This window comes from Suricata suricatta, chromosome 16 (assembly GCF_006229205.1).
Source record: "Suricata suricatta isolate VVHF042 chromosome 16, meerkat_22Aug2017_6uvM2_HiC, whole genome shotgun sequence".
Lineage (NCBI taxonomy): Eukaryota > Metazoa > Chordata > Mammalia > Carnivora > Herpestidae > Suricata > Suricata suricatta.
The window spans coordinates 55,085,237-55,107,285 of record NC_043715.1 but is presented as its reverse complement, the minus strand read 5'-3'; the positions used below and the strand labels follow the sequence as shown (position 1 = coordinate 55,107,285).

Sequence of the window (22,049 nt, the reverse complement as noted above, 5' to 3'; positions counted from 1 at the left end):
CTTCCCCAAGTTAGAGAGAGAGTTCTTGGGGCACCTGGGTGGCTTAGTCATTGAGCGTCTGGCTTCAGCTCAGGTCATGATCTCATGGTTTGTGGGTTCGAGCCCCACATCAGGCTCTGTGCTGACAGCTAGCTTGGAGCCTGCAGCCTGCTTTGGATTCTGTGTCTCCCTCTCTCTCTGACACTCCCCTGCTCACACTGTCTCTCTCTCAAAAAAAAAAAAAGTTAGAAAAATTTAGAAAGAGAGTTCTTCACATATTACTTTAATAGCTCTTGTCTTTCTAAGGATGGAGCTTTCATCATGTTTTACTTATATTTGCATTCCACATCCCAATGCTAAATGTCTGAATTAATATGGTGTCCCACTGGCCAAACATCTCTTGATCTCATTTAGGATTTCAATGATGTCACACTAGCCACAAAAAGGCAGAGAAAATGTTTTTGATGACTATGTAAATAGAAACAAAACTGAGGGAAAATAAAAATGAGTATCTAGAGATAACCAGGAAATAAAGCAAGTAGAAGTGATTTTTTCTAATTCCAGAGAGTCAGTTGTGTAACTCGGGACAGGTGTCCTCTCTCCACATGCAGAATTCATTATGCTACTTCTTTACCTTGTATATTTTCCATCCCTTCCATGGGGCTTTAATATCACTCCTGTTGACATATGTTTCTTCTACTTATAGGGTATCTTTTACTCATCCAGGGCTGTCATATGTGCATGTTTACTTTATGTAAGTATCAAAGCAACACTTCCACATATGACATTAGGCACATCCCTTTATTTAGGTTCATGGTGGAGTGCTTTAAGGTCTTTGGGCTAAGTCCAGATTGGGCCATTAACTAAAACAGATTTAAAGAAGCTCTGTGGGAGTTTTCTCTAGAAGACACACAAGAGGAAAGCCATGGGTGATTGGAAAGGTGGTTGCTCACAAGGGTAGATTGGAGATGTCATATCAAAAGTTACATTAATTTGCGATTCTTCAGGATGTTGTTTAGGGACCACAGTAGAGAGAAGGCCCCTACAAAACTACTGGCTACACAAAGTGGATGCCAGATAGCATTATCATGGAGCACTTGAGGTAAATGTTCAACATTACCCCTAGAAAATCTGTAATATATCCTTCATCATATCTCAGCAGTACCAAAGAGGTGAAAATAAAACAAAAGATAAAGTAGGGTAAAAATAATCACACATTATTTGAACTGTAAGGCCACTGAGAAAATGGATTACAGGATATATTATTGGACTGCATTACCAAAGAGTTGAGAGGTATCATCAGTTACCTACAATCTTTAATAAAATGAGGTATGTTAACAATTGTGGTGGGTTAACACTTCATGCATTTACATTGATGTTCATACATTATAAAAACATTGTTTTATTAATTAAAATACATTAAGTTCACACATACTTATGCATTTCAAAGTTGTGCATTTCAAATCCACTCTATAATCCTTGTTATATACAGAATACACGCATTATAGAAGCATTTTGGGGCTAATATCAAGCTGGGAGTAGTGATTTCATTGACAGGCCTGAGGTAATTCTTGAGAAATGTGAATATAGAATTGTATACCATTTTAGGGAAGAGTTAGCTATCCTCTACTAACATCCACTAATATTCTAACTATTGCTATAATTAAGATACATCAGTATCTTATTGGACTACTACCTGATTTTCCCTTAGAGATCAATTACTAAAACATTTCATTTGTAATATTCTGAAACCTTTTTAGCTTTAATAAATGGAGAAGAATGATATTATGAAAGTATATTTCATGAAAACAATATTATAATCACAAAATAGCATCTGCATTTAGATTCTCCTTGTATATTGTATATCATACTTTTCTTCTTTTTCCATTGACAATTAGATAGCATGAGTCCCATGTGATGAAAAAGTCATCTAACTTCTTTGATACAGCGATATTCACCCCATGATTTTATAAATCCACTAGAAATAAATGAATTTCATGGAGTGACTAGAGTATAGAGATACATTACTCTTTGTTAGTAACATCTCCAATAGGGTCGATGTAATAAAGCATATATTCAAATTAGTAAACCTATGAAAATCCATCCCCTCTATCCTTTGAAGGAAACCAGCAAATACATTATCTAAGCATTTAACTTTATATTGTCCTTCGTAATACATATTTGGATGTAATGTCTGAATACAGTGACTGAAATACTGCTTGCTACTATGAATTCTGTGACAATTATTGACATTTGATGCTCAATTAAATACATTTCTAAGTATTTATATCTTTCAAGGTACTTTCCATTATGTACTCTTTGGTGTTTCCTGAAGTGTATGTTTAATATGAAGGACTTTCCTCATTCATTATGTTTGGGGGTTAAAATCTAGTGTGCGCTTTGGGATATTGGGTAAGGATTGAATTCCAGGTAAAAGCACAGCAACTTTCTCAATATTTTATGCTTTCTATCCCGGAAGATAGCTATGGTGTTGAGCAGATTGTAAGTTACAGCTACAGGCTTGCCACATTTTTTTTTACCTTTGTAATGTTTCTCCCAATATAAACTCTGTGATGCTGAGTAGGGTTGAGGAATCCTAAAAGTTTTACCATATTCTTTGCTTTTGTAAGTTTTTTGTCCAGCATGAATTTTACAATGTAGAGTGAAGCTTAACCTCTGATTAAAGGGAAGCTTAACCTCTGATTAAAGGGCTTGCCACATTTTTTATTTTTGAAAAATCCTTCCCAGTATACCTACTCTGGTCAGGAGTCTGGGTTTAGCATTGCTAAAGGCCTTGCCACATTCTTTAGAATTCTGTGGTTAATCTCCAGTATAAATCTTCCAATGTGAAAGAGGGGATAAATGGTCCTTAAAGGTTTTCTCACTTTCTTTAACTTTGTAATGTTTGGTCCAGTACAAAATCTGTGATAATGAGTAAAGGATGAACACTGATTACAGATCTTCTCATATTCTTTACATTGGTAGTTTCTCTCAAGTATGAATTCTGTGATGTTGAGTAAGGGTTGAGTGCCAGGTAAAAGCCTTTTGCCACATTCTTTACATTTGAAAGGGTTCCCTCCAGTATGAATTCTGTGATGTACAGTAATGTAGGACTGTTGGTGAAAGGCCTTGCCACATTCTTCACATTTGGAAGGTTTTTCTTCAGTATGAATTCTATGATATATGATTCTTTGTTCAGTATGAATTCTATGGTCATTAGCGGTTGTTAAAGACCTTGTCACAGTCTTTACATTTGTAAAACTTCTCCCCAGTATGGATTCCCCTATGTCCATTTACTGATGAGTCATATTTAAAGGTTTTACCACATTCTTTTCATTTGTAAGGTTTGTATGCACTTACTGATGTTGAATTCCTTTTGAGTGCCAGTTGAAGGCTTTGCCACACTCCTTAAAAATGTAACCTTTCTTTAAAAATTTTTTTAAATGTTGTTATTTATTTTTGCAAGAGAGAGACAGAGGCAGAGACAGCATGAGCATGGGAAGGTCAGAGAGAGAGGGAGATACAGAATCCGAAGACAGGCTCCAGGCTCTGAGCTAGCTGTCAGCAAAGAGCCCGGTGCGGGGCTCGAACCCATGAACCTCGAGATCATGATCTGAGCCAAAGTTGGATGCTCAACCAACTGAGCCACCCAGGCACCCCCAAATGTAACCTTTTTGTCCAGTATGGATTATCTCATTTATAGTTGGTCCCGATGACTGACTAAACATGTTCCCAGGTTCATTGCCTGTGTATGTGTTTTTTCACACATGAATCCTCTGATGACCACCAACATTGGGTCTCTGCTTAAGAATTTTTCCACATTCACTTTATTTATAAGGATTCTTTCCCATATGTATTCTCTTATGTATAGTAAGGTTGGAGCTTTAATAAAAGACTTCCCTAAATTTATGACAGTCATAATGGCTGTCTGGCAAACGAGTCCTCAGAGGTTTATTAACATTTGAACCCTGGTTAAATATTTTCTTAGATTCACCTCGTTGAGCAATTCTGTTATGACTGAAAATGCTATGGTTATGTTGTAAGGTTGACTCCTCAGTGAAGGACCCCTCAAAGGGACACAACTTACCACATTTTTGAGGCAGTGAGATTCTTATTCTGAGCAGTTGTCTCCCTTTGGATATGTCCTTCATTATATCTTTGATATCTTTCACTCTCTCCATCATTATTCTAGTCTGCCATTAAGCGTACATTTCCAAGGGCACTATGTTTATCTCTAGCCACTGACACTTTATGGAAAGAAGCTTCTATGCACATCTTTGGCAGGAAGCTCTGAGTGTCAGTTGAACATACAGCTGAAAGATAACAAATAAGAGAATAGTAGAATCATTCCACTTAATACTGTCAGATGAATATAGTGAAAATTTCTAATATGCAAAATTAATCTCAGAGAACTTTAGCAAGATGGGAATCATGAGGACTTTAGCAAGAGGGAATCATGAGGACTTCATTCCTCCATGGACACATAGAGTTGCACACAGCACACGCGGACAGTTCTGTAGTATTGTCATGCTATAGCACACATCGTTTTCCTATTCCTCTAATAATCAGGGAAAGTACCATATGAGCCCAAATTATCAGAAGAAGGAAATGTAAAAATAAAACAAATGAACAAAACAGGATATAGTCAACACAGGAAAATAGCAACAGTAGGAAGAGGTGGTGTTCACGAAAGCCCAACAAACTGGACAGACCTATAACCAAATCAATGAGAATGAACGAGAGAAGACCAACTAAAATCAGACATGGACAAGTGAAACAGTATAAGAGCATAAAAATAACAATCATTGTAAGAGATGACAACGGATAATTATATGCTAAGAAATACATACTAAAAAGGGGGTAAAAATGTAAAAAATGATAAAACCTACCTGGACTCCACAATGAAGACCTATTTTTAAATACCAAAACTGACCTATAATTACTATGTACATTGAAAAGTAATTTTTAAAATGCCCAACAATGAAAATTCCTGCCCTGCCAGGGCAGAGCCTGACAAGAGGTCTGAACTCACACACCATGAGATCATGACCTGAGCTGAAATCAATAACCAGATGTCCATCTGATTGAGCCACCTAGGAGCCTCTACGATGATGTTCTTCCTTCTTTCCTGGTGTGCCCATCGCAAGGCTCTCTCTGTACAAAGGTTATTCATCTAGTAAAGGGGACGAGTAATAGGCAAACTTCATTTAATACCAGGGGTCAATGTAGAGCTCACTTATTTCATTTGTGTCTCAGGTTTAACCAAAGAATGATAAATAATGATTCCTTTCTAGGTGGTGGAAAGAGGGGGGCGGGGGAGAGGGGGAGAGAGAGAGCGGAAAGCAAGCAAGACTCCTCAAATGGGAACCAAAAGTTTTCATGAAGACTACATGGAATTGAGTTTGAGCTTAGTCAAGGTACTAAATGTATTTAAAAAACAAAACAAAGGCTAGGTAGCTCAGTTGGTTAAGCGTCCCACTTGGCTCAGGTCATGATCTCCCGGTTCATGAGTTCAAACCCCATATAGGGCTCTGTGCTGACAGCTTGGAGCCTGGAGGCTGCTTCAAGCTCTGTGTCTCCCTATTTCTCTCTCTGCCACTCCCCAACTCACTCACTCACATGCTCGCTGTTTCTCCCTCAAAAATGAATAAACATTAAAAAAAAATTTTTTTAAACAGCAATTCCCCCTCCCCAGTACGTCATAACTTGAAGCACATGCTGCTTCTGAGCAGTCAGACCTCCAGAATGTATGCTCCATCCTAGACATCCAGGCCTGCATCACAGAAGATGAATACTTTTAAAGGGTTATTCATCAAGGGGATGGAGACAAAAGAGGTGATTCTGGAATCCTCCCTCCCTTCACTTTTCTTTCAAGCTGCATCTACCCCTGCATGGTGAACTTGATCAACTACTTTTATTTCTGCTTCTTCTAGGCACCATGCTACGGGTATTCTTGCAAACAGCTCCTTCTTTGAGAAGTAATGCAGGTACAGTCTCCTCTGGTTGCAATGCTGGAGCTCTCAGCTTGGCCTCCGCAGATTCCATAGCCTTTAAAAATGTCAAGTTTTCGCTGTACTTTCATTCATTCCCACTGCTTCATGCTGCAGGATCTCTTCTGTTTTCAACTCGGGTTTCCTCCTAAGAGCTGACCCTGCCTAATATATAGAGGCCTGGATATAAAAAAATCAGTTGCACTTTCACGTTTTCTCAGAAGAAGCCCCTTATACAGAAAGCCTTCGCGAGGCACGTGACCATCATTGCATACTCATTAAAGGTGAGAGGTGAGAGAGAGCACACGGCAGGGGAAACCATTTTAGAAGCTCGCCAAGAAATTACTGATCTTCCATATATCTCCTGGGCTACCAGACTCTGAGGACTCCAGGCTATTCTATGTCCTCCTATTCACTTCTCCACCCTCCTGGGTACACTCTCCTCTCTCCTGTGTCCTCGCTTTCTCTACCAAGTTACTTTTTTGTCCTCTGTGTCACAGAGAAATTTCCCTTCCTAAATTTATATCCTACTATGAGTACCTATGAGCTTGATTTGAAGAGATTTGCTACCAGCGATCTCTGAAGTAAGGCAGGTTTGCAAGGCCTCCCACCGTCAAATGGTGACTGGCCTCTCAGTTTCTGCTTGAGCAGTGACCCCCAAGGCACCTGACTGACTGATATCAGGAGTGACTTGCCTTCTTAAGCTAAAAATATGTGAATTGTACCTTGTGAAAAAATTCGTTATAGGAGTTTCTTCTTTTGTGATTATAGGAGCAAACGTTACATTTCCTGAGTAAACCTGTTTTTCTTCCCCTCAAGAATAAAGGGTATTAACCCTTGCTCAGAAAAGAACTAACTCTTGCCTTTGCTATGCTGAAAACATTGCCTTGTATTTGTATGCTAAAGATGCCTTCCTTCCCCATGTAAGGAGCATCTACTTCAGTCACTATTGATAAAGATTATGCATGAGTCCTCCACCAATCTTTGTTCTGGGAAATTTTTATGTACCCAAGAATTTGTCATCAGAAATCATTGTCTAAGGCAATTGCCACTTCTGTTTAGTACCCCATACCTTTCTTCAATAAATAAAGCTGACTCTTTGGTCAGTGCAGAGATGCCTGCCTGGTGAGCAGAAAGAAGCCGAGGCTCTCTCACTCCATTTTGCCAACACCGTCCATCTTTCAGCGGAGTCCTGGACCTGCTGGAGCTGGACTCTGGCATAGGTTAGCTTTCTTTATATGCAACTTTTTAAGAAAGTAGTTGAACCTGCATATTTATATGCATATCTGTATCTACCTTGTATTCTCTCTTTTCTATTAAAGTGTACTTGAGAGGTGGCTGGGTGGCTCTGTCACTTAAACATCTGACCCTCGGTTTCAGCTCAGGTCATGATCTCACAGTTCATGAGTTCAGGCCCTGAACTGGGCTCTGCACTGACTCTCTCCCTCTCTCTTTGACCCTCCCCCATTTGTGCTCTCTGAGGATAAGTCACTCATTTTTTAAAAAAGTATACTTGGCACGCAGTGTTATGTCAATTTAGGTGTACCACAAAGTGATTGACAACTCTATAGGTTCTACTATGCTCACCACAGTGTAGCTACCATCTGTCACCTTACAATGCTAGTATAATAGCATTGAAAGTATTCCCTATGCAGTAGCTTTTGTTTCCATAGCTTATTATTTCCATAATGGTAAGCCTGTACTTCCGATTCCATATTAACAATTTTGCCCACCCTCCTACTCTGTTTCACTCTGATAACCCGTGGGCTGTTCATTTTATATGGGTCTGTTTTTCCATTTTTGGTGTTTTTTTACCAATGTTGGGACAATGTGGATAGATGTAGAAGGTATCATGCTATGTGAAATCAAAGAAAGACAAATATCATATGATTTTATTTATATGTATAATCTAAATCGCAAAATGAATAAAGAAAAAATCAGGAAGAGACCTTGAAATATCTGTTTTGTTTTGAATAAAGTCCATGGAAAATCTCAAGAGCTATATAATTCCAAGACTAATACATTCTATAGTGTGATAAGTTGACCTGTAACAATTTTCCAATCCTGGCAGAAGACAGGAGACTCCTAGATCAAACTCCAAGGATCTTATGGCTCTTGATACAGCAAACACCATAGACATCTTGATCACACTAATTTCATTTGCCAGCCCCAAACCCACAATTTATACAGGTAGATGCTACACATGCTGTGGGTTTGTGTCACATATGTGAGATTCTGAACATAGGAAACATCAATATCATAGAGGATCATCTAGGATATCTCTTTGAAACCTTGCTATTGGTAGAAACATCTCTGTCTTCCCGTCCAATAGACAAATCTGTCCTATACCAAGGAGCAAGGAACTATCACAATATCCCAAAGGTTTTTGTACACAATCATAAGTGGAAAGGTGATTAGAATAAAAATTTCAATGCCTCTATCCATAATACATGGAGAAACTGAAACCCATAGAGAATCATTTCCCAAAAATATCCAGCACTCAGTTTGATCATGACATGGCTGCTGCCTAATTTTTCCATGTGTACACCATCTCATCAAATGCTCATTCATCTGACACAGGGTCTGAGATAAATTCTATTCAATTTATATCACAGAACATTTTCCAAGGCTATGATCAGCAGACTACAATGCAGAAGAATCAGTGACTCAAAATGTTCACTTCTGCAGTGTCCCCTTGGGTTTTTCCTGATTTCAGCCTGGTAAAGAAATCCCAATACCCATTAAGGGTCTACCTTAAATTTCTGTAGTGAACTCTCTATGGGCACTGGTTGAAGAGCAATTAAACTGTGCAAAAGCATACAGTTTCCATGTATCCGATAAGATGAGAGGATTTTGAACTGCTTACCTGGGAAAGCAGGTCCTGGATACAGTGGAATAATGGTTCAAAACAATAAAAGGGCTGAGCATTGGGAAACACAAAAGAACTAGGGCAGAAGATTAGGGCAGAGGTGTTCACCAACTAGTGGACAAACCCCTGGCCACTCTGTAAATATACCAAAGAAGTGTGCATCCAAAACCATAGCAGGGAGGGGAAAGAACCAAGATAGTGGAATAACATGGAAGGGTTTTTTTTTTTTTTTTAACCACCTTCCATACATGATATACAGCCAGATCAACACTCAACCATCCTGCACACCTAGAAAACTGATTTGAGGATTAACACAACAAGCTGCACAACCTGAACCACAGAACTCAGTAGGTATGTGGTGTGGAGAGGTCAACTGAGGGAGAGAGAAGCCGTGAAGGGCAGGGAGCTGTTTTTGCTTGCAGAGAGAGGACTGAGATGGAGGAGGGGAGAGAACATGGGAAATGCACCCTCACAAAAGCAGCTGGAGAGAAAGTGGAAAAGTGGAAACAGCCACAGGGACTGAAGTACAAAGAGAAAAGGGAGAAACGAGAGGGTTTAAATTCCTGTAAGACTATAAACGGGGAGTGCACAGTCTGAAACTCCGCAGCTGCATATCTGGCAGTGCTCTGGTGGGAAGGGCGAATGCCCAGAAGAGAGGAAATTACTCTCTCAAGCCACAAGCCACATGGGGAGAGGCGGTTCCCCTGCTGGGAGCACATTGGGTAGAGGCTGTGCAGCCTCCCCACAGGCAAACACCCCAGCAGACCCCAGAGAACAATCACATTTGCTGGTGCTGGAACAAGAAAGTTAAGGGTGAAGCCTTGCCCCAGATGTGTGTTGTGATTTTCCATGTCCCTGAACCGCTGCTGCTATATGATTGCGTGAACTCTTTCTGGGGCGGGCTGGCACCCAGCTGCAGTCTCTGGGCATCTGCAGCAGCACAGTCACGCAAACATTCCTGGGTGCCGCTTGCATTGCTTGGTGAGACCCTCCCCCAGAGGATCTGAACAGGTCAAAGCCACCCTGCCTCAGAAATGAGGGGTTGGGAAACATAGCAGCATCTGAGATAAAACTCAGAAGGGAGGTGTGGCCTAGCAGCCTGCCGACTGGGTCAAGGACAGTGTAAACGCAGCAGTAGACGGACGCTGGAACAAGACACAGGCATAGTTGCTGGTTTGGGAGAGCACAGAGTTTTGATCCTAGAGACTGGAATGCTGGGTGATGCCATTTCACCCTGCCCACGCATGCGCCTACACACCTATAGGTGCCATAAGAATCCACTAGGCCTAACCAGGTCAGTCAGAGAAAGACAAATGCCATCGAATTTCACTCATGTGTGGAATTTAGGAAACATCACAGATGAATATATGGGAGGAGGGAAAAAGAAAAACAAACCATTAGAGACTCAATAATAGAGAACAAATGAAAAGGGGAAGGGGAAGGGTGGGTGGAGCATGATCTAGAAGGGTGATGGAAATTAAGGAGGGCACTTCTTATGATGAGCATTAAGTGTTGTAAGTAAGTGATAAATCACTGAATTCTACTCCAGAAACCAACATTCCACTGTATGTTAACTAGAATTTCATTAAGAAATTTAAAAATTATAAAAATAAAGCAAAAAAATTGACACTTTACTATAGGCAGCAATTTCTGAGTTCTAAATGTTCTAGGTCCTCTATGGCATGAACTTTTGAAGTAAAGTAATAGATTCGATTTTCTCATTTTAAGAGGTACTTTATCAAATTACTCTTAATTTTGTTTAAGATTAAAACCTATCAAAGAACTCACATCTTTTCAAGCTTCCATAGTAAATATTCTGCTACTATGTATTGAATACTGCATGGTTTGCCCAAGCTAAGATGAAACCACATCATGAATCAATAAGCATTTTGCATTTTCTTTCATTATCTACTCAAAGTGATGCCTACTGCACCTCTAAACATTTCATTAAATCCAATGATACAGCAAACACTCCCAAAATAAGCTTAGATTGTATTGCAGTTTCACTTAACAGTAAATAAAATGCTGTGTTGTGACAGGCTGTGTTGTAGTTTATGGGCAAGTAATAAATTATATCATGTATCTTGAATGTACCATAGATAAGCTGCTATGTTACGATTGCCACTTCAGATAGCTGTGAAATTAGGGGATTAACTAGTTGTTACTTAACCTTCTAATTTCTGTATAAGTCTAATTACATGAAATAGAAGTTGGGGTTCTGATTTTTTACTTTTCTTATCCATTTGGAGTGTCATTGTAACTACTGTATTGTAAATGATGGAAAATAATTGCATATGTTAAAATAGTGTTATATTCTAAAAAAAATAAAATAAGGTTACCAAAAAAAAAAAAATTAAAGCCTCTGTAGGGGCACCTGGGTGGCTCAGTCAGTTAAATGTCTGACTTCTGCTCAAGTCATGATCACACGGTTCATGATTTCTTTCCTTTTTTTTAATTTTCTTAAATTTTTAATATTTATTTTTGAGAGACAGAGAGAGACAGCACCAGCAGTGGAGGGTCAGAAAGAGAGGGAGATACAGAATCTGAAGCAGGCTCCAAGCTTTGAGCTAGCTGTCAGCACAGAGCCCGATGCGGGGCTCAAACCCATGAACTGTGAGATCATGACCTGAGCCGAAGCTGGACCCTTAACTGAGCCACCCAGGCACCCCCACGGTTCATGATTTCAAGCCCCATGTCAGGTTCTGTGCTGAAAGGTTGGAGCCTGCAGCTTCTTCAGATTCTGTGTCTTTATCTCTCTCTGCCCCTTCCCTGCTTGCTTGCTCTCTCTCTCTCTCTCAAAAATAAATTAATATTTAAAGAAATTTTTTAAAAAGATTAAAGGCTTTATAACATTGGAAAGCATAAACCAGAAAGCATGTAATAGCTGTCTCCAGTGTTCTCACGGTTTCTGCACCAAACCCACTGTGCCCACCACTACACTGACATACATCTCAGATGAGGCAAAACAAAGCTTAGAAGGGACTTAGCATATAGTTCCTCAGAAGGGACTTAGCATATAGTTCCTCAGAAATAGAGATTTCCTCCAGGGCCCTCAAAACAATTGGAGATCTCAGATTATGGAGTCTTCTGCACACAAAGGGGAATCCTTTGGCTCTCGCATGGATGTGAAGGGCCATCACTGGAGCCGAATGAGAATCCTTAGAGAACACAAGAGATTGATAATATTGGTTAGAAGATGTCCTCCCCCCCCCCGCCCCGTGGAGCGAGGAAAACGAACAAACAAAGTAGGATTCTGAAACTAATTTCCTTTCAAGGACAGCTGCCTGAACCGCAGTTGAAGGTTTATCTTCCTCCTTCACATCTAGACCTCACCTCTGTCACCTGCTTCATTCATTCCCACCTACGTGGGTGTGTGGCTAGTATCTCCTTTCCCTTCACATCCAAGGCTCCTTCTTTTGCCCCAAAAAGATGTCAAGACCTGTTTTAGAAAAAAGGAATAAGAAAATTGCTGGGAATTCTAACTTTTGATCAACTATTGTGCTCAGTAGAGAAGAAGCAACATTTTGGAATTCTAGAAAATGACTTCCCAAATGCTGTGACCCAGTAGATCCTTTAAGAATACACAGGAGGGATTTCCCAAGTTCACATCTTGAACTGCACTTCCAAGTACTATATATAACAATAAGGATTGGAAATTGAAGTTTAAGATGTCAGCAGTACCATTTTATTTCACTCAATATTTAGAATGGACACTAATCTACAGAAATTATGTTACCCTAAGGAAGGGAAATCTAAAGCTGAAAAGGAAATATCAAGAAAAAATTTCTATCTATCTACAAACACCTACTACTTTCCCTCATTGCAGGGATCTGAATCCCATCCATGCAAAGAGGAATTTTCTAAGAAACAGCTCTTCAAAGGAACCAACAAACCTCTGAGTGTGTTTTGGGAAGTCTGGAAGGCGTTATCCTCACCCAAGAAGAGGAGGTGTGCATAGTTCTTTAACATCACATCCCTGTATAGTTCTCGCTGACGGTAGTTCAAGAATCCACACTGCTCCTGAGAGAATTCTCTGGCCACATCCCTGAAGATCATCAGTCCCTGCAACAAACACCACAGTTACCAAGTGGACCCATGAAAAGGTCATAATTGTACCTAAAATGAAAAGGGGAGTTAATGTCACCAGCTAGATGCCAGCACCTGACCTGCTTCGAAGACCCACCAGCCTTCATCCTACATTTTACTTAACCTCTTACTTCCATCTTATCTTTTACTTTAGGCAAAAGACCCCATGTGCATAGTGGCCTGTGGTGGAAACAAAGTATGCAGCAAATGATAATGACTATCTTGAGGAATAGCTTGGATTGGCAGTTTGAGCTTAACTTCTGACTCACACTGAAGCAGATGATCCATAGAGTAAACCATGGAATGAGGACAGTTACCTTTATCTCATTATATATTTTTACTCGAATCAAGAGTGTACCAAGTAAAGGAAAATTGGCATTTACTTATAAACTCAAACATTTTTCTATCCTGTTAAAAAAGGCCAACACAACAATGTAAAGTCCATGACCTTAGAATCTCACCTTCTTTTCTGTTTTTTTCATTCATCTATATTTCATTCCTATGGTGTGCAAATATTCTTTTTCAGTCAGTAGGGAAACAGAAGATCGCAAAAGAGTCACCCCAGTATCTACATCTTCATGGTTATTGGAGGACACCTAGTGGTCAACTTGCAGGATGTTATGGGGATTGAATCCCATCATTCATGTGAAGTCCCCAACACCATGCACCACAACGTCTTCAGAAACAGGATATTAGTGCCCAATCCGCATGGCAGTAATTGACTTCTACATGTTGTTTTCCAAATAGAGACTGGTTCAGACATTTGTGCATTCAAGAGGCTTCTTACACTAAAGTTTGAAGCGCTGTGCAAGCATGTGGTCCTGCAGGATGCTGATGGTGGTCTTTGTTGGGAACCGACGATAAACTCACGAAGTGGAAAGTAAGTGGCAAACCCTTCCCTGGGAACTCATCAGGACTTGTTTGTGTTGAGTCAGATGGTGGCTGCGGGGGCTCAGGTGTGCTGAGCCTGCGTTCTCTAGTGTAGTGCCCCTAAACGCGGGTCTCGGGGCAGGATCAGCACTAACAAGGAAGTGGTGAAAGATGTCAATTCACAGACCCCATTCTAAACCTGAGAAATCACCATTTCTTCTATGGGATCTGGAACACCACATGATTTACATACACGGGAAGACTTGAAAGGACCAAACTGCTTATCAGACTGGGTTTACAATAAACATGCCATGGCGAGTTTTAAGAATGAGCATCATCTGTGCCCTCTGCCAAAGTCTGTCTGTTGGCCAGGGTCAGAGCATTGGCGTCGTTTAACTATGAGCTCCAGGTGATTCTCAGGTGAGGCTAGGTGAAGCACAAGGATTTGCAGACCTATTTTGGAGGGCTGTGTCTGGCTTTCAGTAGAGCATACGATGATATTCAGTTTGGTGTGGACCTGGAAGCATCATGTCACTGCAGTCCATGTTCCCCCAGCTGTGCCACTTGTGTGGCACTCTCAGAAAGCAGGATATCTGAAACCAGGAAGGAGAAATTCACATGTAAGTGACCACACAAAAGTTCCTTTTTCTTCTGTGATAAAGGCAAGGAGAGGGTGGCCTCTTCTGCATTTCAGGACTTTTCTGCCTCTGAGGTGATGAGAGCAGGTGAAGAGGCTGTACTGAGGCCCTTACAGCCTACAGGTGACATTTCTCCACCTAATATCACCGCGGGAAGCACTCCAGAGCAGAATAGAGAGGAAGACATGGCTGCTTCTCAGATAAATTTGGTCTTGACCTAGCTCCGGGGCTGTGTCCTCATTACTTAAATGACATGTATTTAGAGCTTGCAAACATTTACCTCTGATGGGCCTGCCTAATGAGTTTATTTTGGACTAGTATTTATCCTTTTTGTGGTGGTCAAATTCAGCTCCTTAGGACATTCCTGTGTTACATTCCCAGGCCTTCTCTCCACTCTCTACAGCCAGGATTTCTATACAGCATGAGGAATTCCTGCCGTGAATTCATGACCTGCAAATTACTGACAGTGACCCTTTGGTGACAGATCAATATGGGGATTTGTGGATACCCAAAATTCTCATGGGAGATAGTTCAGATTTGGGGACCCCAGCAAAGGACAAGATTCTATTTTATGTCTTGTCTGGGTGTGACATGAGTCTATGTAAACTGATAAAGAACATGAACAAACAGGAGGCCCAAGTGGATCAGTCGGCTAAGTGTTGCAATCTTGATTTTGGCTCAGGCCAAGATCCTGCCGTTTGAGTGAGCTCTGTGTCAGGCAGAGCCTGTCTGGCATAGTCTCTCCTTTTCTTTCCCACTCCCATTCACTGTTGCTTAAAATAAACTTAAAAAAAAAAAAAAAAATCTGCTGGCTGTTGGGCCCAGAATAAGTCAATGTTCTGAAAAAAAACCTTGCTGTCTAGATTATTTCAGAGACTTGCTCTCTAGAAAACATTAAAAACTATAGGACATGGAAGGAATCTCTGGCTTGAAAGTTGCAAAAATCTTCCTTATTTTCATGACTTGTACCCTAGTATGATTTTTTAATTGTTATTTTTTAAATTCCGTTGGAAACTCTATCATGTCAACGATAAGTCCTTCTACATGCTGAGGCCCATGATATCAGTTTGTCTCATAACAGCTGATGTTAACATTGTTAACTCGGATCAGAATTTCTCTGTTAGATTCCCCCAGAAAATGAAGTTTCTCTCCTTTATTTACTGGAGATCCTGGCCTTTGAAATAAAGGTTTGATAGTAATCCTTGATCTATTAAATTTCCATTTTACTTTGCACACTGTAGCAGATGTTTTTCCATTACTACTCTTGTTTCTCTTCAGGAAAAGCTAATAAGTATCTTATAACTACTATATGTTCACAGGTATTAAAATTTTATAATGTAACTTGGTACAAACGCTGTCATTTCAAGGAACTAATCAGGAGCTTGTTGGTGTAAGAAAGGAAGTGCTCGAGTTTTATCTTGACTTAAACCATCCCCTTTCCTGAAGGTCTCTGCTACCTTTATTGTGAATACTGATAATTCTAGAAACTAAATGGCATAGGGTATTGTCACCATCTTAAAATCTGTTATATATTCCACACCCATAAAAAAATTTTTTTTTATTTTCTTAGAGAGTGAGTGTACATGGGGGAGGGTGACAGAGAGAGGGAAAGAGAGAACCCAAGCAGGCTCCATGCTGTCAGTGCAGAGCCCTATGTGGGGTTTGAACTCACGACCTGCAAGATCATCACCTGAGCCTAAGTTGGACACCTAACCACCTGGGCGCCCCATATTCAAGATTTAAATACAGCATTACCACCACTTTATTGAGATAAAAGGAAAGAGATATCAAGGGGCCACAGGTATAACTCAGGCACTTGGCACTGAGACAGTTATGAAGGCAGATAAAACATGACGATGGTATCCTTTGTGGGGAACATAGGGCTACTCAAAGGAACATGGAGAATTCTTGAAATGTGGGGACGCAAATGGCAGGGAGCCTTGTAGTCCCTGCAAGGGCTTAGGAAGCTACTTGTGATCAGAGATGGAGCCTTGGCAAATGAGGTGGGTTTAAGAGACGTCGGATCCTATCTTCATGATTTCATATGTTCCTGGGTAGTGCTGAGGACAGGTGATGTTGGATGACCGAGATTCCTGTACTTCTCAGGCCAAAATCAGTGCCAGTAGACGGAGAGAGGTTGCTAGAAGATGCAAACGTTGTGGGCATAGCTTTCAAACGTCACATGGCAGAGTAAATGCTGGAAATGAGGAAGCCTTGTGGACACTAGCAGAGTCAGCAAGCTGTTGCTGTACTTCCACAAAGCGCTGGAATCGTAGGTACGTAACCCTGTGTCATTCTGGTCCACTGTAGATGGATGACATTCCAGTGAAGCGGATCCACAGCTGGCAGGAAACTCCATTCTGCTTGAGCCTCATGGTGAAAGTTCTATTCCGAAGATGGTGCAAGGTAGTGATTCGTTGGGCAGCAATTCAACAGTCAGTCAGTGAGCACTCCTTTTCACTGAAGGAACGCCATCGTCTTCCAGGCACTAATCTCTTAATCTCATCAACAGAACCCTTTCATAATGCCACCTTAGGGACCAACAGATCTATAAGACGGGTGGACACGTGAGATTGTTGGGAAAGGCCAGTGTTACCTTAATTGTTTCAAGGCATCTGACAAAAAGGGCATCATGCCTTGTGTTGGAATCGATGTCTTAAAAATCCCCTGAAATTTAGAGTATGTCTACCTAGATTCATAATAATTTATCATCTATGCAAATGGTGCTAATTTCTTAGAAGTGGGCATGAAGAGCTGCTTAAGCAGGCAAATATTGGCGAGAGTAAAAATCATCAAATACATATTCATAAGGAGAATGCTATATTCAACTCTGTTATCAAACATAACATCTATTTGTATGTGTTTCATATCACATTTGATAAAATAGTTGAGTAAGTTCCAATTCAGTGTAACTTGGATTACTTTGAGGAAAGAATGTGAAGATGTGTGTATTTGTGGGTGATTCCAGGATGCTCAATGAGGGCATCAAGGGAAGTGAGACATGGAAGAGGAGGAAGCCAGAGCATTAAGGAAGAGTTCCACATTCCATTGACCCCTCCAGTATCCTCTGCTGGATCCTATTTGAGTTGGTAAATATCATAGTTCCTATGTATGTGTGTGACAAGAGTAAGAAATGCATCACAACACCTTGTATTGGATCCTGTTCTGCTCTACTTTGTGGCAAACACATAGACTTATCTATGCGGTATCCAGATGTACCTCAGATGTTTTCCATTTACTAAGGGTTTTTTTTTTTTTTAACATTTATTTATTTTTGAGAGAGACACAGAGCGTGAGCCGGGCATGGTCAGAGAGAGAGGGAGACAGAATCAGAAGCAGGCTCCAGGCTCTTAGCTGTCAGCCCAGAGCCTGACGTGGGGCTCAAACCCATGAACTATGATCATGACTTGAGCTGAAGTTGGCCGCTTAACAGACTGAGCCACCCAGGCACCCCTACTAATGGTTTTCATTTCTTGCATGCACAAACCGAGAGGCCAACACCTACATAGGAACAATCACACCTAGATCCTCCCCTGACATGTCTCCTACCCCAAACATTCTTGTCCTGGGGAGCACTTTTTAAAGTATTTATTTTTCATTTTTTTACTGTTTGTTTATTTGTTTGTTTGCTTAGAGAAAATGAGCGGGGGAAGGGGTGAGAGAGAACAACATTGAAAATCCCAACCAGGTTACAGGCTGTCCGCTCAGAACCTGATGTGGTGATCGATCCCACTAACCATGAGATCATGACCTGAGCTGAAATCAAAAGTCAGATGTTTGATTTACTTAGCCACCCCGGTGCCCCCATTTTTGCAGGTCTTTATACCCTCTCTTCCATTATTGTATTATTTTTTCTTTCTCATTAGACTATGTGGAGGGAAGTGAACAACTAAGCCTTAATCAGTGCAAATTTTCCAACTGCCAGACCCTTTATTCTCTTGAGTAATGACCCCTGTGTATCCAGGTTCTTCTGTTTTTCCCCATGTCACTTGTTTATGTATTCATGTCTTAGAGTGTTATGTAGAATCATAAGGTGCTCACATTGTAGTTTAAATTGTGAATAATAGAATCTGTTCCAGTAATAAACGATAGCCATACAATGAATCCTTTTATAATTATTATATAATAATCGATACAATTATGCTGTTTTAGTGGTTTGAGGAAATATGGTCAGAGTCCAATCAGGAATGAAACAATTTCTCCTGTTACTCATTCTTATTAAATGTGTATCTTTCTTTTAGTTTCTTTATTTAGAGAGAGAGAGAGAGAGAGAGAGAGAGAGAAAGAGATTAGGAGCAGAGAGGGGAGAGAAAGAGAACACCAAGCAGGCTCTGTGCTGACAGCATGAAGCCCAAGGCAGGGCTCTAACTCATGAACCATGAGACCATGACCTGAGTTGAAACCAAGAGTGAGACACATACATGAGGAAACCCCTCATGCCCCTGAATGTTTATCTTTCTATATAAGGTATTTTATTTGCCTAACATTTCCCTGGGCATGGGGTTTGGAAGACAGTTTCATAATGGTGGTCAGCATGTTTGATCCTTCAAGAAACTTGCACTCCTGATGGTCAGTGCAGAATCCCTCAGTGGCCTCAAGCATAGGCAGTAACACCTGCCACAGTAGGTCCTGCCTTAAGGCAGCCTCAGGAGGGGAAAAGATCCCTTAACAGGGCAAGGTTAAAACCCAAAAAATACCTAGAATCATGCCCACACCCTGAAACCTGTGTTAACTGAAGTAGAGGCTTTTTACGCTAGAATGTCCTGTATAGAGACAGGAAATATCACACCTGCATCAAGGATGCTGCTCCACCAGGGCAGGTCTCTGCTCCACCTGATGGCCCAGAGTCAGCCTAAGATTTCTAGCAACTGAATCCCTATGGGGCCATGGGGTCAGTCTCACTAGAGGCACTCTCTGCAGCAACAAGGACTCTTTGGGATATTTTGTGATGTCCTATGTAGGCTTGGGTTAGACAGGTACCAGAATCTGAACCTGCTTCCATCTCAGAGAAAGAGGAGTGAGTCATCCAGTGTCCTCTTCTCCTTCCATAGGAGGAATCTCCTTCCTGGTGCCCAGTGGAGCTCCTTCCAAGGTCCTTCTACTATTTTGAGTACACTGAGCTCGTGTAGAGTTGCAAAACACACACACACACACACACACACACACACAAAAAACGGATTGTTTACGTGGCATCTCATCATTAAAAAAACAGATGAAGAGTCATGATTCCTACCACATAGGAATTTTCAGGATAGAGCAAATGGGTGCATTGTTGAATTCAGGATTGTGGAGAGAATGAGAGGAAGAGGTGGTATACAGGGGACTTGGTTGCAGTTGGGCCACTTTCCTTTCTGTGTTGTTTTGTGAGATGTGGCATCACTTCTGGTGGGTCATGCATGAACCAAAGAGTTCTTTTTTTTTTTTTTTTAAGAGTTTTTCTTAGCAGCAGCCGTAGCGGCATTTATTTTACATTCTCATTAAGAATACAAGTTTTCTAACATATTGTCCCAGAAAACTCTGTTTATGTGCAGCTGCTTTTTATTTTATTTCATGAAATAGAAAGGAAAGAGACTAAATAGAATAACATAATATGAACTCCAGGTATTAAATTTCTCTGGGCAGCCTTAGGACTGACCGAGCAGGAAGTACCCCAGAGGCAGGGACAATGGAGCCTGCCGCCAGCTCCCTCCCTGGCCCAAATCAGATCCACCCCCTTGTGAGACCGTGTCCGGGTCCGTCCTGGCTCTGGGATCTCCTGCCTTCCCAGGACAGAGGGGTCAGATTCTGAGTGGCTGTTCCTTTCATCTCCTCCATGGCCAGGGCTCACAATTCCAGAAATCCAGAAGCAGATATTACTTTAATGCCTTAATTTCTACCTTTCCCATTCAATCCTGTTTTTCACAAGTTTTTCACCCAGAACCTATTTTGTATTTCTGCAGATTGTGTAGTTCCTCAAGTAACAAAATATAAATATATGTATATTGTTATGACATGATTATAACAATCTAGATCATTAAATGCCTACTGCCTGATATATTTAAGAGGTTTATTTTTTATTTGTGTTGAGAACATCAAAGATGTAATCTCTTGGCAAATTTCAAGTATAATAGACATATGATTATGTGTAGTTTCCATCCTGTACTTCAGAGCTCCAGAATTTCATGCATACCTGAGATTTTGTACCATTTTTTAAAGCCTTCAAAAATTATTTTTAAGAGAGACAAACAGAGCATGAGTGGGGAAGGGGCAGAGAGCGAGGGAGACACAGAATCCAAAGCAGGCTCCAGGCTCTGAGCCATCCGCACAGAGCCTGATCCAAGGCTTGAACTCCTGAACCGCGAGAACACGGTGCAAGCTGAAGTCGGACGCCTCACAGATCCACTCAGGTGCTTCTCATTTTATACCATTTGACCAACATCTCCCACTATGCCCTCAGTCAGCTCCTGGCCATCATAATTCTTCTGCTTTAGGAGCTCAGTATTGGGGTACCTGGGTGGCTCAGTCACTTGGTCATCTGACTTCAACTCAGGTCATGATCTCATGGTCTGTGAGTTCGAGCCCTGCATCAGGCTCTGCGCCGACTGCTCAGAGCCTGGAGCCTGCTTAAACTTCTGTGTTTCCTTGTCTCTCTGCTCCTCTCCTGTTCGTGCTGAGTGTCTCTCTCTCTCAAAAGTAAAATAAAAAACATTTAAAACGGGTCAATGCTATTAGTTCTAGATATAATTGAAAGAATACAGTCTTTGCCATTTTGTTTGGCTTATTCCACATAATATCCTCCAGGCTCACCTGCATTGTCCCAAAGGGAAGGATGTCCCTCTTTTTTAAGGATAAAGTGTGTGTGTGTGTGTGTGTGTGTGTGTGTGTGTGTATAATAGCTATAGATATCTATGTTTACATGTATAGATGTACTATATGTTATATATTTATGATACAGTATGGATGATATTTTACATCATAAGTAATACAAATATAAACCTACAATATGTTCCCTCCTTCTAGAAAGCAGGGAAACTACAGGGCGGTAACAGTTCCTAACTTCTCAAATGATTAAACTTGAGGAAAAAACAGAAGGGGTCACACCAATGTAGAGGAATTAAACTGATCATACATTGCTGATGAGAGTGTAGCAAGTACAGGAAACTGGCACTTACTTATGAACTCATTTTTCTATCCTGTTAAAAAAGGCCAACACAACAATGTAAAGTCCCTGAACTTAGAATCTCACCTTCTCTTCTGTTTTTTCATTCATCTATATTTCATTCCTATGGTATGCAAATATTCTTTTTCAGTCAGTAGGGAAACAGAAGATCGCAAGAGTCAGACCCAGTGTCTACATCTTCATGGTTATTGGAGGTCACCTAGTGGTCAACTTGCAGGATGTTATGGGGATTGAATCCCATCATTCATGTGAAGTCCCCAACACCATGCACCACAACGTCTTCAGAAACAGGATATTAGTGCCCAATCCGCATGGCAGTAATTGACTTCTACATGTTGTTTTCCAAATAGAGACTGGTTCAGACATTCGTGCATTCAAGAGGCTTCTTACACTAAAGTTTGAAGCGCTGTGCAAGCATGTGGTCCTGCAGGATGCTGATGGTGGTCTTTGTTGGGAAC

General features: G+C 40.9%; 1 long non-coding RNA gene across 1 annotated transcript in view; it reads left to right on the top strand.

The window, feature by feature from the left end:
* Positions 1 to 22,049, top strand: part of LOC115281217 — a 75,608-nt gene that overhangs the window by 32,106 nt on the left and 21,453 nt on the right. The window contains exon 4 of the long non-coding RNA XR_003904165.1: positions 13,672 to 13,804. This is a non-coding gene — a long non-coding RNA (uncharacterized LOC115281217). The remainder of the gene's footprint in view (positions 1 to 13,671; positions 13,805 to 22,049) is intronic.